We start from the raw sequence: 16,662 nt of genomic DNA, 5'->3' as shown, positions 1-16,662 counted from the left end.
GACAGTTTTTGCAGCATCCCTCCTCCACCTTATCTATCTATTTATATGCTGGTATCTATTCCAGTTAAAGACAGCACGCCAAATATGTTTATTTCCTGTTTGATAACGTGTTAATGCGAACTCGTGAACTGCTCTTGGTGAAATAACTAATTATAGTTTTTGGTAAGCATACGCCCAGCCAGTAATTTCCTTTCAAAAATATTTGGGCATTTAAAGCACACTTACAAATACACAATGAAACATGTAAAATGGTTGGTTGGTAAAATGTTAAAAATAGTTCTGTAATGTTTGTTATGCAATTTAATGTCATTTAAACATTTGAAACAATGATACGGATGAATATAAAGATCGGAAAATTTTTGCCTTTTACGGCCAAATCCAGGTTAGTGCAATGTTAGAGGTAAGATGACAAAAGCATTGCAGGATAAAAATAAAAAAATAAATGGCAAACACACACTACTTAAGGTAAAACATTAGTTTTAAGTATAGTGTACTTCACAGTTCTTCACAGAAGATATATGTATATATATGTATATGTATATGTGTGTAGTAATTACAGACATATTATTATGCAAAAATTACCCGATTAATCTTTGCCCAGCACTAAATATTAAATACAATAAAATATTAACTTTTAAGTTTGGATTAAATATTATTTACTTAAAAATTATGAATTGGTTTACCTAAATGTTTTTAAGTCATTGCCTTTTACAAAAGTTTTAAGTACTCTGAACTTGTCAGGTTTCACAGTCCATAACCCTTTTACCATTTTAATTTTTAAAAGTGAACATCATCTATCTTCTATAAGTAAGCATTAAAGATGAATTGTTCCAATCTCATAGAATAATCTAGTTATTATCTAGTGTTATTACTGTTTAAAAGCAGCCAAACATATTAACAGCAAACATGTTTGGTAATGTGTGCATCTATACCAACATGATACACAATGATATTGCTATTTCAGATATAAAACCTGCAAAATATTAAAGATTACCCTCCATGAAATGAAGCTGTAACACCTTTCACATACTGTACATTGAATCTAAATTGTCTTTCCTTTTCATTCTGTGATGACTGAATCTTTTCAGTGCGCACAAACATATGACCATGTTTTGACCTTGACTTACAATGTTTAAAATCTTTAGCAACACATAAACACAGAACCTCTCGGTCGATGTTAGTTAACTAAAATGACTAAATGAGTGATTGTTGGGATTTAACACTCTCGCTGGTTGCCAGTGTTTATTTATGATTATCACTAAATCAGTCATTATAGGTTTAGATATGAATCCTGTATACATCACACACAGTTTGGATGCAGTTGTCTTTGCAATAGACTTTGCAGAGATATTCTCTCTCTCTTACCTTATAATTTTTCAAACCTGATTTTAACCCTTACTTTAACCTACTTTCACTCTTGTATTGTAGAGGCAGGGTTACAATCGCATTTTACCTGGGGTCATGAAACTGTGAAGTAAAGATAGCATTGTTTCTGTTAACCAACACCACAAAGCAGTGCCAAAGAAAACTGAATTGGAGAATGGATGTTTTATGAGCACTGACATAGCCAAGAAGGATTTGCATGGTTACATTTTTTATTAAAGAGATGGAAAGAGGTCACACGCTGTACTTTTTTTAGGTCAAGTTGTCACCTGCTGCATTCATGCATTATTTACAACTGTTGACACAGTAAATATGCAAACCAGTCAAGACAGTTCGTCACGTATTTTAATATGCATCTAAGCATGTTGATCCGTGGTTAAGTAAGTGCAAACCCCAGGTAAAGTTTGAGCAGTTTAAAACTGATAAACCAGGATTTTGTTTACCAGGGGTCAGTGCTTTAAGTGGCCCAAAAGAGGTGCCGGTACTCTACTTTTTTTTTTTTTGCTGACTCGACTCCTATATTGAAGGGGTTTTATATTTAGCAGTCAACAGACGACCTTGTAAAAAAATTAATCCTTTTATAAATTTGTGGATTTGCTTGAGCTAGAAATAGCTACTGAACATAAATAAAATGTGCAAAAGGATTTTGAAAAAATACCATTAGAAAGCGCTACTGTAGAAAGAGTTTTTGAACATAAATAAAATGGGCAAAAGGTAGATATGTGAGTAAAATTTTCAGCATGGTTAAATGCTAAAACTAGTGGTTCAGATAGAAAAAGCTTGAAAAAAAACTTTAAAATGACACCAAGACCATGTCTATGGGGTCAAGATTAACAAAATACTGGCCATTTGAAACTCTAAAGTCATTTATTTTGTCCCATTGTTTTACATTTTGCGGGTGGTAAAACTACTGTGCACGTCGTTCAAATTCATTGAAATTTCGTTTACTTTTAGTTTAGCAATTAAACTAAATGTATATTACAATTTCAAGAATGTTTTCTGCCCATCGCCTGAGGAAATCCGAAGTTGCGTCGAGGGGAACCAAACTGAAAGCCGCGACAGCGGAGATTATCACGTACCTACAAGGCTTGCGTCTGACCTGCAGCTATCATTCTGGCTTGGTGGGATGTCAGGCAGTGAATCCTCTGATTCTGACCTTGTTATTTTACTACTCAGAGTCTAAAACAAGGAGGGCATATTAAGTGTTCATTGTATTTTCATTTAAACCGAGCAGCTATAGTTGCGCGTTTCACACACAAACACACACCTCTCCAGAGCACGTTGACACTGACTGAAGGACGCATGCGCTTTTAACTTGTAAACGCAAGGGTGTATGGATAATGTAGTCTCTGCTCTCGGTGGAACGAATAGGGCTTGGGCGCCGCGTTGCATTCTGGGACGTGGCGGCCATGTTGGTGGCCTCGCGAATGTAATCATACAGCAAGTTGAACGAGGAGAAGCGGCAGAGTTGGGAGAATTAAAAGAAAGAAAAAAGATGTTAAAATCCGGAAAAGTATGTGTAATTTACTGGGATACGTTAAACAGGGAAGCAGGGACCGGTATGTGGACAAAATCGGAACTATTAACGGTTGGGATCCATATGAAAAAAGAGTCATTTAAGATAACAGCGTGGTTGTTGTAAGAGCACGATTTCACGCCAATCTGTAAGCAAAGTCACGTATGACCTAGCTTCACAACTAGCTTAGTTAATGCAGCAGTTTTTGCTGTCAGCAGAGGGATAGCAACAGAAAGATGAATGTTGAAATGTTCCCGTATTTTGGGCGAGTAAACCGGGACATTTCCCTTATGTTCAATGTTGACTTAAGCTATATAAATTAATATTCAGATGTTATACTTCACTGTCGTATATATAAATGTCATTTATATGTCATGTATACACATTACTGAGGGGTTGAGGTTAATGTTTGGTTTCCGATATTGAATAAAACATAATGAAGTTTTGTTCTTATCTGTCATTTTTAATGTAAATTACTTTTAATGTGTTACTTTATTATTAATACAGCAACGGTTTACCATGGTTGAAAAATTAACGACAAATTAATTAAATTAAGACACACAATTGAGAGAAAGTATGTCTATAAGCAGAGCGCAGCAGTAAAGGAGGCAACCAACATGGCCGCCACGACAAGTAATGACGTCACGACGCCCAAGCCCTATTAGGAAGCGTACATTAAGGGCGCTCTGAAAAGCGGCAGCGCAGCCAAATGATTAAATTAAACTTCTGATTTTTAAACAGATGAGCGTTCCGGTACGCTAAAAGCACGTTCTGGGCGCACGTAGAGGTGGTGGTACGCTCAAGAGCTATTTTTAGAAGTGGCGGTACTGAGTACCGGGGCGTTCCGGCCCACTTAAAGCACTGCCAGGGGTTAAAAATGAGTTACGTAGCTATTTTCAGCACCTTCAGGACAAAAATCAAGTGACAGGTTTAGTAACTAGGTCATATATTTTATTACTTTGACTGCATGAGTGGACTGCAACATAAAGTGCACATGTTTCATTGCTTAAACAACTTATTTTGTGTATTTTTGTATAATTTGATATGTCCGCGTGGTTTATGGTTAAAAACACATTATTTTCCACATACCGTATATTTTTGTAGCTTCAGGTATCCATCTCTTCCTCAAATGCATTGATTTTGTACAAAATGATGTCCCTGATCGGTCAGCTGATCTTTACGTTGTGATTGCACATATTGACGAATGGTCAAGTGTCGTCAAATATTGATGACATGGGGTGAGGATGTGTTGCCCGAATACCTTTGACGTCAGCCTGAAATGTGATGAAACTATCACTTTAAGTCAACTTTTCACTTTTAAGCCAAAACTTAAAATAGTAGGTTGAATTAATTTGCGAAACCAAGTTTTATTAACTTTTTGCATTAACTATCAAAATGATACCCAAACAGGAGCTGAAATTATGGTTTATATGTCGTTTTAGGATCAACAAAAACTGTTGATGTCAAAGCACATCTAAAACAGGTTGTGGATTTGATGGGCCGAAGGGATATCTCATGTTAATATTTAACCGTAAGTGCTTTTTTTTGTGCAAATAAAATGAGCTATAACATTCCCTACACTGTAAAAATAAAGGTCAGGCTACTACCAAAGGTTCCTTAGAACTATACACTATACAATAGAAGAACCATCTTTAGTTCCTTAGAAGAACCATTTAGGCATTTCGTTCATAGAACCATTCAGCCAAACACACATAAGAAAGACTGGGGCTAGTTGTCACAAGATTGGACAGAACACATGCTGGGTTAAATGACCCAATGTTGGGTTGTTGCTATGCAACCAGGAAGTATAATAACCCAGCAGTTGGGTTAAAACAACCTAGCATCGATTTTATCCCAGCGATGTATTCTGTCCAATAAACGAGCAAGTGAGCTCACTTTGTCCACAAAACGTCCTACGTAGGAGTTTCAAATGTTCATGCATGGAAAATCCCAAACAATGATGAATGTCACCAATATCTGACACACCTATTTAAAAGGTTCTTTCCAAATTTCATGAATGATGCCTTCCTGTATGGGCTGTCACAATTTCGAAATTTGGCTGACGGTTAATTGTTTAATAAATTGATGGTTGTGATGATTAATTTTCTGTTTTAGGACTTTGACGATTAATTGTCTGTTTTATTGCTTTGACATTTCAATTCAATTCAATTCAATTCAATTAAATTTTATTTATATAGCGCTTTTCACAATTGGTGATTGTTTCAAAGCAGCTTTACATTAATATATGCAGTGGAAAGCACAGAAAAACGACAGATAGCACAACATAATACACGATAGCACAAGCAGCTAAATTTGATGCGGCTATGAATCAACATTATAAGCGTGCGTATTGCTAATGTAACGTAAAGAAGAGGGTGCTAAGTTAAGCCCAAGAGGGCTGCCTCCCCGGGTTGAAAAACCCCCTAGGAGAAAAAAAACCCAGGCTCAGCCGGGGAAGTAAAAAAAAGTCATAGGAGGGGAAAACCCTTGGGAGATATATTTATATATACATTGAAACGATTAAGGATATATTTATATATACATTGAAACGATTAAGGAGATTAGGCGGAGGTTAAGCGGGTTCTGCCGGTGGTTGTTGGTCATGCATCAGCTGGGCATCACGTTGAAGGTCTGCCGGTGGGTCAGAGGTGTGCCGACTTTCACATTTACCGGAACTGGGTCTGTTTGTCTCATTGTCCTCGGAGAGAAGGACGAGACATAAAGAAAGAAAAACAAAACCCAATTAGCGTAGGGGCCATTCATATGTATACACATGTACATATATCCACACATATCTATACATACATATATACAGATACATATACATACACACACATATATACATATATATATATATATATATGTATACATATATACATACACACATATACACATACATATATATATATATATATATATATATATACATATATATATATACATATATATATATATATATATATATATATATATATATATATATATATATATATATATATATATATACATACATATACATACACATACATACACACACATGTACACATACGTATTGAAGATACAACGTCATCCTAGTGAAAGACTCTGCACAGTTTGGTTTAGGGAGAACGAGAAAAATGCACGGGACGGCGAATGTTTTGGAAATGGGTGCCGTGACACCCTTTTAAGGACTGAAGTCCCGCCCCCGACTAGTGGGCTTAACACCACAAATCTATACCCATCGTGCTTTATTGAAATCCGGACGAGCAAGGGAGTAAAGGGGAGACGGGGACGTGACTGTGCCAGCCATCTCCCTGATGCCTGTCTGGGCTTCACAGTACTCCCCTACTCGCCTCAGAAACCTCAGGAGAAGGGCCGAGCAAGTGATAACATAATGCCATACATAACTTTCAATCACTCCTCTGCGCTTGGCAATTAATGGCCCGATTCGGGGATTTATTGGTGTAGGTTTGAAGTTTTGGCCTTGTATTGTGGTTTGTATGTGCACAGAGTAGCGTTTCTTTTCCTTGTATGTAGCCTTTTCTATTTTATACGTGACATTTGTTTTTAAAAGTTTATGCCCGGCTCATGGTTTGCTGCACATATGTAAACGAGTAAGGAGAGATTAAACATTTTTCTTAAGAATATTAATAGCATTTACCATGCTTTGAAGTGTTGATGAAAATGAGGATTTAGTTTATTTATTTATTAGGTTGTTCAAGCTATCTATTGTGAGATGAGTACCATTACTAAAACAATTATGTGAATGCTTTGTTAAAGAGAAAAGTTTTAAGTCTAGATTTAAAGGTATCTATTGTGTCTGATTCTCGGACAACGGTTGGCAAATCATTCCAGAGCTTAGGGGCTAAGTAGGAAAAGGATCTTCCACCTTTAGACACTTTTGATATTTTAGGGATAACTAAGAGACCAGAATTTTGCGAACGCAGTGAACGTGATGGATTGTATTCTGATAGTAATTCTCTAAGATATGAGGGTGCTAGGCCATTTAAAGCTTTGTAGGTGATAAGTGATATTTTAAATTGTATGCGATAATTAACTGGTAGCCAGTGTAAAGATGCCAGAATTGGACTTATGTGGTCATACTTCTTAGATCGAGTAAGCAGTCTTGCAGAAGCGTTTTGAACTAGCTGCAGCTTGTTTACCTGATTTGCATGGCATCCCCCAAGTAGCGAGTTACAATAGTCTATTCTAGAGGTCATAAAAGCATGGATAAGCTTCTCTGCGTCAGATGTAGACAGCATGTGGTGAATTTTTGAGATATTTCTAAGATGGAAGAATGCTGTGCGGCAGACGTTGCCGATATGACTATCGAAGGATAAGTTGCTGTCGAACATCACACCTAAGTTCCTAACCGAGGAAGATTGCACCACAGTGCAGCCATCTATGTGCAACTTGTAATCTGACATATTATGTTTGTAGCGATTCGGTTCAATAATAAGCATCTCTGTCTTATTGGAGTTGAGCTTAAGAAAGTTATGTGCCATCCAGTCACTAACATCGCTAATGCAGTCTGCTAGCTTAGAAAACGTGTTGGTTTCGCTGGGATGTGAGGAGATGTAAAGCTGGGTATCATCCGCATAGCAGTGAAAACTTATGTTATGTTTCCTGATAATGTCTCCTAGAGGTAACATGTATAACGAGAACAGGATAGGACCTAAAACTGATCCCTGCGGTACACCATATTTGACCAGGGAGTGATATGACTCTTCCTCATTTACATAAACAAAGTGATAGCGATTGGTTAGATACGACCTAAACGAGGCTAACGCCTGACCACTGATACCAACATAGTTTTCTAGTCTATTGAGTAAGATTGTGTGATCTATTGTGTCAAAGGCTGCGCTAAGGTCTAGTAATATAAGGATTGAGATTTCACCAATTTAATCATTAATTTGTGACAGCCCTACCTGTAGTACCAACAAACTAAACCGAATCTTGTGTTTGAAGAGAGGGACGTTCATACACTCTTAACTCTTTCCCCGCCATTGACGAGATATCTCGTCAATCAAGAAAAAACGCTTCCCCGCCAATGACGAGTATTTCCGTCTTTCCGCAATACCGCTATTATCCACTAGGTGGTCCGCAACTTTTTAAACCCAGAAGTATTGCCCTATGGCAAGCTGCTGCATGTCCGTGTCTGTTTTAAAGATCGCTCTAAAGGGGATCTCTATAAAAAGTCCTTCACAAAAATGTAATTATCTCTGCTTTTTGCTCAAAATGTGGTGTTTTTGCAGAAACCTACCCATATTTAAAAGCTGATTACAAAAGAACTACTTAAGGTAGGATGAAACGTTTTTTTTTTTTAAAGCAGAGGGTCTGTTCTTTCATTTGGTATATTGTATGTTTATATATTTGAAGAAGAACATTTTCTGGAAGGCATTAAACTTTTGTGAAAATCATGAAAAACTCGGCGCTTGCTGGCAACTTTTTTAAAAAACGCTGGCGGGGAAAGAGTTAAAATAATGGGCTTCGCCATGCCATAGAAGAACCTCTTCTGTCTAAGTGGTTCTGTACAGCCCCTTTAATATCTAAGGAACCTTTCTGTTTCACAAAAGGTTCTTTAAGGTGATAAAAGGTTCTTCAGAATATAAAAACGAGGTATAAGTAAATGGTTCAATAACTAAATGGCTCTTTGGACAGTATGATAAGGAAGCAGAATTTAATACCTTGTGTACAGAACTGAGTGTACCTTGTGGTGGTGATGGCGCAGTGGATAAGAGACATGCCTTTGGTGTGAGAGACCCGGGTTCAAATCCACTGTGATACACCATGGTGTCCCTGAGCAAGATACTTAACTCCTAGTTGCTCCAGAGGTGGGCGACCTCTGACATATATAGCAATTGTAAGTCACTTTGAATAAAAGCATCAGCTAAGTGAATAAGAGCTGTGTGTTGGCACTTTATATATAAACATGTAAATGTAAACTGACATAGCTAATACAAATACATATTGCTTCCAGTGACATTTGATTTGACTGGTGTAATATTTACAGAGCAGCGTTGTGACTTTGTGGGCCCAATTGAAAGAAAAAAATATATTTTTTTTCAATTTTATTCTTTTATTTAAAATAACATATACAGTATTTGACATATTTACAAAAAAAATTGAAGTATCATTTCCGCTTTGGAGAAAATAAGACAAATGATGCAATGCCCCAGCCTGGTCTCACTGTCAATATGTAGTATTTACACGTAACATGTAACTTTTTTGTACGTTTAAATATATGCTAAAACATACAATGTAGACGTATTTACAACATTTAAACGTAGCATTATTACATTTTGACAGCTAAAAACGTAAAACATTTACATATCTTTCATTCCATAAAGATTGCTGTATAATTTCCCTTTAACCATTTTAGCGATATGTTACCACCCTAACCCTACCCTAAACCCAAACCTTACCCTAAACCTAAACTTTTTTTATACAAAACGTTAAAATACGTAATATATTCTTTTTATATTATGCAACGTAATGGACAGATATGTTTAGTAACATATTAGTAACAATATAGCATTCAAAAGATATTTTAAGGTGCTACAGTCCTACGCGAAACAGTTTATTAAAATCAATTAACGTTACTGTTTAAAAAAATCATAACAGACAGACAAGTGTAATCACAACAACGTATTTATTGCAAATATTAAAATCAGTACCAAAAGTAGTTTAAATGACGATGTGCTGCAGCCAAGGTCCTGTCTGGAGTATATAAAGTAAAGTAAAGAGAAGTACTAAAGTTATTAATCCAAGAGTTTGATCAGCGTTGTTCCGGCTTCCCTCTGCCACGGCGCGCTTTTTTAATTTCAAACGTACACCAATGGAAATGATGCAAATATGTCACGTGGCACACAAAGAGCCAATGAGCTTTTGATATCACTGCCGTAAAGCAATGTGTCATAAAGCTTCTTGAAGCGGGTGCTGCGTCCATAAACTCAAGGCAGTGACTCGTTGCCTCGCTGCCTCCTGAGGAAATGACTTCGGAGGCATGAAGGTAGCTCAGAGAAAGACTTTCGGACACACTTCTAAGGCAGCGTGTTTGAAATTTACACAGAGAGCGCCTTTGTGATAACTAATCACATATTTGAACACTACAATACTAATTTCTCGCTAGAAATGCAATTAAAATGTGTAAAAAGTGAAAATGTACCTTTATTTACACTAAATTGGTGGTCCAGTCGCGTCCTTGGCCGCCATTTTATTTTTTCGAACTCGACCGGACTCGACCAATCACATTCTTAATGTACGTCCACGCATAGGTATCTCAGGAGACAGGAAGTAAAACAAACATTGAATTCGGACATGCCTTGATGCCTTGCTGCCTTGGAAAGCTGCCTCAGAAGGCAGCAATTTAGAGTTTTCGGACGCAGCCGGGATATTTGAATTCACATTAACGAACGTGCGATCTGACTTTACGGTTGCTGAACTCGGATCAAGATCGCTGGATAAAGGGCTGAATTTGGATCTGTTCCTCGCAATTGTATGAATTTTAAAGATGTGGATTACAGCAAATGAATAAAAGTAACATCTTTTGTGAATTTATGTTGTATTTTGTTGTAATTATTGCTTAGTAGTAATAATAGCGTATTGCATAGAAGGCAGCAGGAGAAAACGCGTTGACAAACAAACTTAATATAAATACAGAAATGCTTTTCATTTTAAAGTTTTAAAATTATAAATATTGTGAAATTCTCTGAATATCATAATCATTTCATTGGGTAAATGGGTAAACTGTCTTAAATAAGTCAGAAAATATGACTGAAAATATGTCATTGTTATGAGTAAGAAACACCAATGCCCGCGATTTTAATATTTATGAATAGGAATAACTTACGTACAAATTTGTATGTTTGTAAAGCTGCAAATACATAAATAATTTACGTATTAGTCCTGTCAAAACTTCGATATTGTACGTTTCAGTGTGTTTTAAACGTAAGTAAATGTACGTATTGTACAACCACACTGAAACGTAAAAATACACACGTAAGGTGTGTTCGACTTTATGCTGCGCTGTGCAGACCGATCGGCGGCTGACTTGAAGCAGTGCATTCCGGTTAGTATTTTTGTCCGACTTCAGCTGGCGCTGCAGGCACGTGACAGTGTCATATGGTTTTTAAGTACCGCAAGAGCGTTTCGAGAGTAGCCGGCTAGCTCAGCTGGTGCAACTTCTCCAGAGCGACTGCACCGAGTTGTGATGATGACGACACAGATTTTCGTGATCACGTGCGTTTCAATTTTGATCCAACCTTTAGTTCCACTAATAAACATTATAAATTCATGTTTTAAAACAGGGGGAAAAAAGTTAATATGCATAAATATGTTATATTGTGTCGTGTAATAAAATAAAATGAAAATAACAAACTCTATTCGTATTTTAATAATATAGGCTTGTTTCCCGTTTTTTTCGGGTATACAGTATAACCAGCAATTAAAATATTAGATATAAAATGTTTTTGGTTGCAACTTTTTATTAAAAGTCTTTTTTTATCAAATTCACCATTTAATTCACTTCATTCGCGATTAAAAACAAGGAAACACGGCGCACATGTCACTATGGCAAGCAGCAGGTGTCCGGCTTGACGGCTCCGTCTTCAGTTCCTCCCTCGACTGCAAGCGGCAAACCTCGCCGATCGGTCTGCGAAGCGCCGGATGATCTCGAACACACCTGTATTCTCATGAGATCACATTGCAGCAATGCTCAGTCAACACGTAAGATCACACGAGATCACCATTCTCATACCGTGATATTTCACAGTGTGAGCTATATGTGAGCTCATTGTGATTTCAAAATATTGAGCAGGTTAAAAGAAAGCAATGAGGGGCATTGTGTACTTGTGGTTAAATGCAGAGACAATCATGTCTCTTTCACTTTTTTATTGTTTGTAGATTATTTGCAATTAAATGCTAACGTCTCTGCTATGTTTCAGATTAGCAAACGCTAGAATATTAGTTATCTGAGCGACATCTGGTACTTTTCATACTATGTGCTTTATGGGTAGTATGAGTTCACAGTAAGTGTGCAGTGACCTCATATGATGACCTTAAAGGCGCCATGGCATGAAAATCTGTCAGGGTTGTGACGGAGGACAAGAGGACCCAAGCGCTAACGATGTCGGGGAAGTGAACATATTGACATAAAACAAGAAAACAAAAGCCCACGTGGGGGCAAAACTACGTAAAACATGATAATTACAACACACTGACATAACATGATTTACAAGACTCTGATGAAACTTTAAACTGCTTAAACAATGAAGACTGCAAAAACATGACACATCTGAACACAATGAACCAGAACAAGACAAGAGACAAGAGGAGATTAAATAGGGAAAAAAACAAACAAGATAATGAGGGCAACACAGGTGAGAGGGATAACTGATTAACAAGGAGAACAAGGGGGCGGGGACTAGAAACGAGACGCCAGAGGCACATGACATCACGATAAAACATAAATATGAAACAAGACTCTTGTGGCAGAGTCCTGACAATCTGACTTTTCCATGTTTAAGTGCTATGATTGGGTCTCCAGTGCTTCTATCAAATTAGAAAATGATAAAGATCAACCCAGTAACTTAGTTTTGGTAAACCATTCTCTGCTAGCACGTAAAAAAAGGTGAAATTTGGCTCTCCTTATGATGTCATAAGGGGATCTTATTATAATAATACTGCACCTTAATCTGCCCTATCCAACCATGGCACTGCCATTTAGTGCAGAGAAAAAGAGATAGAAAAAATAATTCACAGCACAATTGAGTTTCAATTTCAACAAACCACCATCATTGCGATCAGTGTTTGAATTTTTATCAGCTCATTTGCATTTTAAGGGACACACCCAAAACGGCACATTTTTGCACACACCTAAGTGGCAATTTTAACATGCTATAATAAATTTAAGTCTTGTGAAATGTCCCCTTTAATATATGAGCAAACCGTGATTGCGCTGTGTGGTTACAATGTGTTCACATTTTGAGGATCTTGTAAGCTCATGCTGACTTCACTGAGTGATGAAAGTGTTGACTGGGTGTTGATGTCATTCATGTGTCCTCAGTCTCGTTTACTTAAAACTGCTCATATCAGGAACATCTTGTTTTTAACTGCTAAATACCATTCTGCTCATTCTTGATGAAAGTAGTAATGACTTTACCAGAAACATTAATCTGCATAGGAAGTCACGTATGTTGAAATCAGATGCAATTCACATGACAAGTTAGTCATCATACAGTACGTGTGTTTGCGGCACATCCACTTAAAGTAAAAGCACTGTGTTCAAAAAGCCTTCATTGTAACAAATAATTTTTTTTTTCTGCAATGCACAATTGAAAATTTCCCTGATAATGGTTCTTCAGATATAAGCATTAAAGTAATAGTCTACTCATTTTCAATATTAAAATATGTTATTACCTTAACTAAGAATTGTTGATACATCCCTTTGTCATCTGTGTGCGTGCACGTAAGCGCTGGAGCGCGCTGCGACGCTTCGTTAGCATTTAGCTTAGCCCCATTCATTCAATGCTACCATTTAGAGATAAAGTTAGAAGCGACCAAACACATCAACGTCCCTCCCATTCAAGACGAGCAAGTTTGGTGGTACAAAACAAAACGTAGCACTATTCTAAGCGGATTTAAAAGAGGAACTATATTTTATGGTGTAATAGCACTTTTGGGAGTACTTCGACTCGGCGCAGTAACACCCTCCCTCTCCCATTATGAGAGTGAGAAGGGGAGCAGACTTTTCAGGCGAGTCGAAGTACTCCCAAAAGTGCTATTACGCCATAAAATATAGTTCCTCTTTTAAATCCGCTTAGAAAAGCGCTACGTTTTATTTTGTACCACCAAACTAGATCGTATAACTACTCGTCTTAAATAGGAAAAACGTTGATGTGTTTGGTCACTTCTAACTTTATCTCTAAATGGTACCATTGAATGAATGGGGCTAAGCTAAATGCTATCGAAGCGTCGCAGCGCGCTCCAGAGCTTACGTGCACGCACGCAGATGATAGAGGGATGTATCAACAATTCTTAGTTAAGGTAATAACATATTTTAATATTGAAAATGAGTAGACTATTCATTTAAAACAGTGAGGCTGCTCATGTCACTTTTGACATCATAACAACAGATGCGGTAAGATATATAAAGTTTCTACACTCAAAAAAAAAATAAAAAAATAATTAAAGGTTGTTCGATTCGCTAATGCTACACATTTGTTAAGTATTTTAGTTTTTTTTAGTAACTTAATCTCTTCTTTTTGAAAATACTTTTGCTCAGTTTAAACAGCTCAGTTTACTTATAAATACACTTAATACATTTGTGTTGTGACAACATCAATCATTTTTTGTTGACTAACTGAAACTATGCAGAGAATTGAGTTCCAAGCATGCTTGCACACCTAAGCTTTTATGCCCGCGGCCAGCGTATGATTTCAATTGTTTCCAATGGAAGCTCTCCGTTTTTCCAAAAAGCCTCTAGCAGTTTTTTTCGTGCTGAAAGCAGGTGCTCGGCTGTTTTTCTGCTCTCAGCGCTGAGAGATTTTGAAAATATTCAACTTTGGGTGAAAAGCTCAGCTCGTCAATCCAATGCCCTAAGGGGTTGGTTGTGCACACCAAAGCTGTTTCTTCAGCTGAGCGCTTTGATTGCTGTGATACTTCTGCTTTGTTTATCAGTCGTTGTATGATGCGCCGATTGGATGTTGTGATATTTGTCCCGCCCCTCCTTCACTGTGATTGGATGGCTGTGTAAGTGACATTGACGAGCTGAGCTTTTCACCCAAAGTTAAAGTCGCCATGAAACGGAAGTAGCGATTGCCTTATTTTCCTCATAGTATGTATATCCGAATGAAACGGCTTCTAAAATGAAATAAGGCAGGGCTGGATTTGAATTTGTCCATCGAGATCTGATTGGATCGTTTGAAGTTGGGTCGTGTTGCTAATTGCTAATCGCTGCGATCTTCTCCCGGACCCCGCCCAAATGCCATACCATATGACCGGAAAGTGAAGAGAGATCGTTTGAGGAGGGAAGGAGATTTGCATTTTTGATTGAAGATTATGAGCACACACAAATTTTAAAAAAAATAATGAAGCTCACAGATAAGTCATTTGTTAATAATACCACAATATATATGTATATATATATATATATATATATGTATATATATATATATATATGTATATGTATATATATATATATATATATATATGTATATATATATATATATATATATATATATATATATATATATATATATAGTTTTTCATTTCAATTTCATTGCAACTTTAAATATTTAAATATTTTTCAACTCTTGGCACTCAGCGAAAAAAACGCAGAGAAGTTCATGTTCAGGATGAACATGATACTGCAGGTTGTGGTTTTGAAATAATGCTCAGGTGATAATAAGGGGTATAAAGCATCCTCCACTTCTGTTTGGGGGTACAGTACATAAAGGAAAAAAATTAAATAATTTTGGAATATATTAGATAAAATACAATGAAATATTTTAGGAGAAATAGGAACCTAATTTCCCACTAGCTCAATGACACCAACATTAGCACTACTGCACCATGTTTGGTTCATATTTTTCCATGCAAAGACAAAAATAACTATTGATAAATACTTTCAGCACATCTTACTCAGCGTTAAACTTAATGTTTTTTGAAAGTAATTTGGACCAATGATCTTTTAATTATTATTATGGAGAATGCATGTGAGCTTTGATTTTTTAAACATCATTTGACATCATGGTCTCTTTTACAGTTTTTCTGCCCTCTTTTGGTGAGAAAAGGCACTGCATGTAGGCCATTAATGATTTATATCAGGGGTTCTCAACCTTCATCACTTTAGGACCCACCAACCAATTGACCACAGTCCACAACAATATTTGAAGCCCCACACCCCACTCACAATTTCTACCAAAAGAAATATTCTAGTTTTTGCATAACTAGACAGATGTGTAATTGTTACCAAACACTGAGGGAAAAACTTTGATATGTAGTTATTTTAGCTTGTTTTGTGTTATTTTAGCTGTTTGGTTTTTTTTTTGTTTGTTTTTTTTTGTTATTTTAGCGTGTTTTGTGTTATTTTTAATTATTTTAGGTCATCTAGAGCAGTGGTTCTCAAACTTTTTCAGCGTGCGGCCCCCCTTTGTGTACGGTGCATTCCTTCGCGCCCCCCCCCCCCCCCCCCCCCAAAGGAAATTTATGACAAAAAAACAGTTCTAAAACTTCACATTTTAATTAAACAAAGCATTAAATTATACAAAGTAGTGCTACCTTTTTTTTGGTTTAAAGGCGGAGTCCACGATGTTTGAAAAACGTGTTGGAAAAGGAGACGGGCCGACTACCAAAACACACTTATAGCCAATCAAATCAAATCAAATGCCGGGTTGCATATGTGTGGGGCGGGTCTATCAACAGAAGGTCCAGATTCTATTGGGGTAGGGGCGTGTTTGTTTAGGTGATTTCAAATATCAACATTGGCTTTCAAACATCATGGACTCCGCCTTTAATTTCACAGAATTCATGATAAATTAACGTATTTTATACAAATGTCATAAAACTGGGGCCCCCTGGCACCATCTCGCGGCCCCCCTGGGAGCCCCGGACCCCAGTTTGAGAACCACTGATCTAGAGGCCCTCTTAGACGTTTGTTGAGAACCGCTAGGGGGCGCCGTCACCGGGGTTGAGAAAGACTGATTTAAAGCATTCATGTATGGTCGAATAGAGGGCGCTGTTTCTCATATAATAATTTTTTTTAAATATCTTTTTGTGTAGAG

At 37.0% G+C, this 16,662-nt stretch overlaps 1 long non-coding RNA gene across 1 annotated transcript in view; it reads right to left on the bottom strand.

Moving 5' to 3' along the window:
- LOC129454625 (uncharacterized) overlaps nt 1–16,662 on the bottom strand; it is a 132,150-nt gene that overhangs the window by 74,526 nt on the left and 40,962 nt on the right. The window lies entirely within an intron of this gene.

The sequence above is a fragment of the Misgurnus anguillicaudatus genome, chromosome 20 (assembly GCF_027580225.2).
Source record: "Misgurnus anguillicaudatus chromosome 20, ASM2758022v2, whole genome shotgun sequence".
Taxonomy (NCBI): Eukaryota; Metazoa; Chordata; class Actinopteri; order Cypriniformes; family Cobitidae; genus Misgurnus; species Misgurnus anguillicaudatus.
The sequence above is the reverse complement of the archived record's forward strand: the minus strand, read 5'-3'. Positions and strand labels throughout refer to the sequence as shown.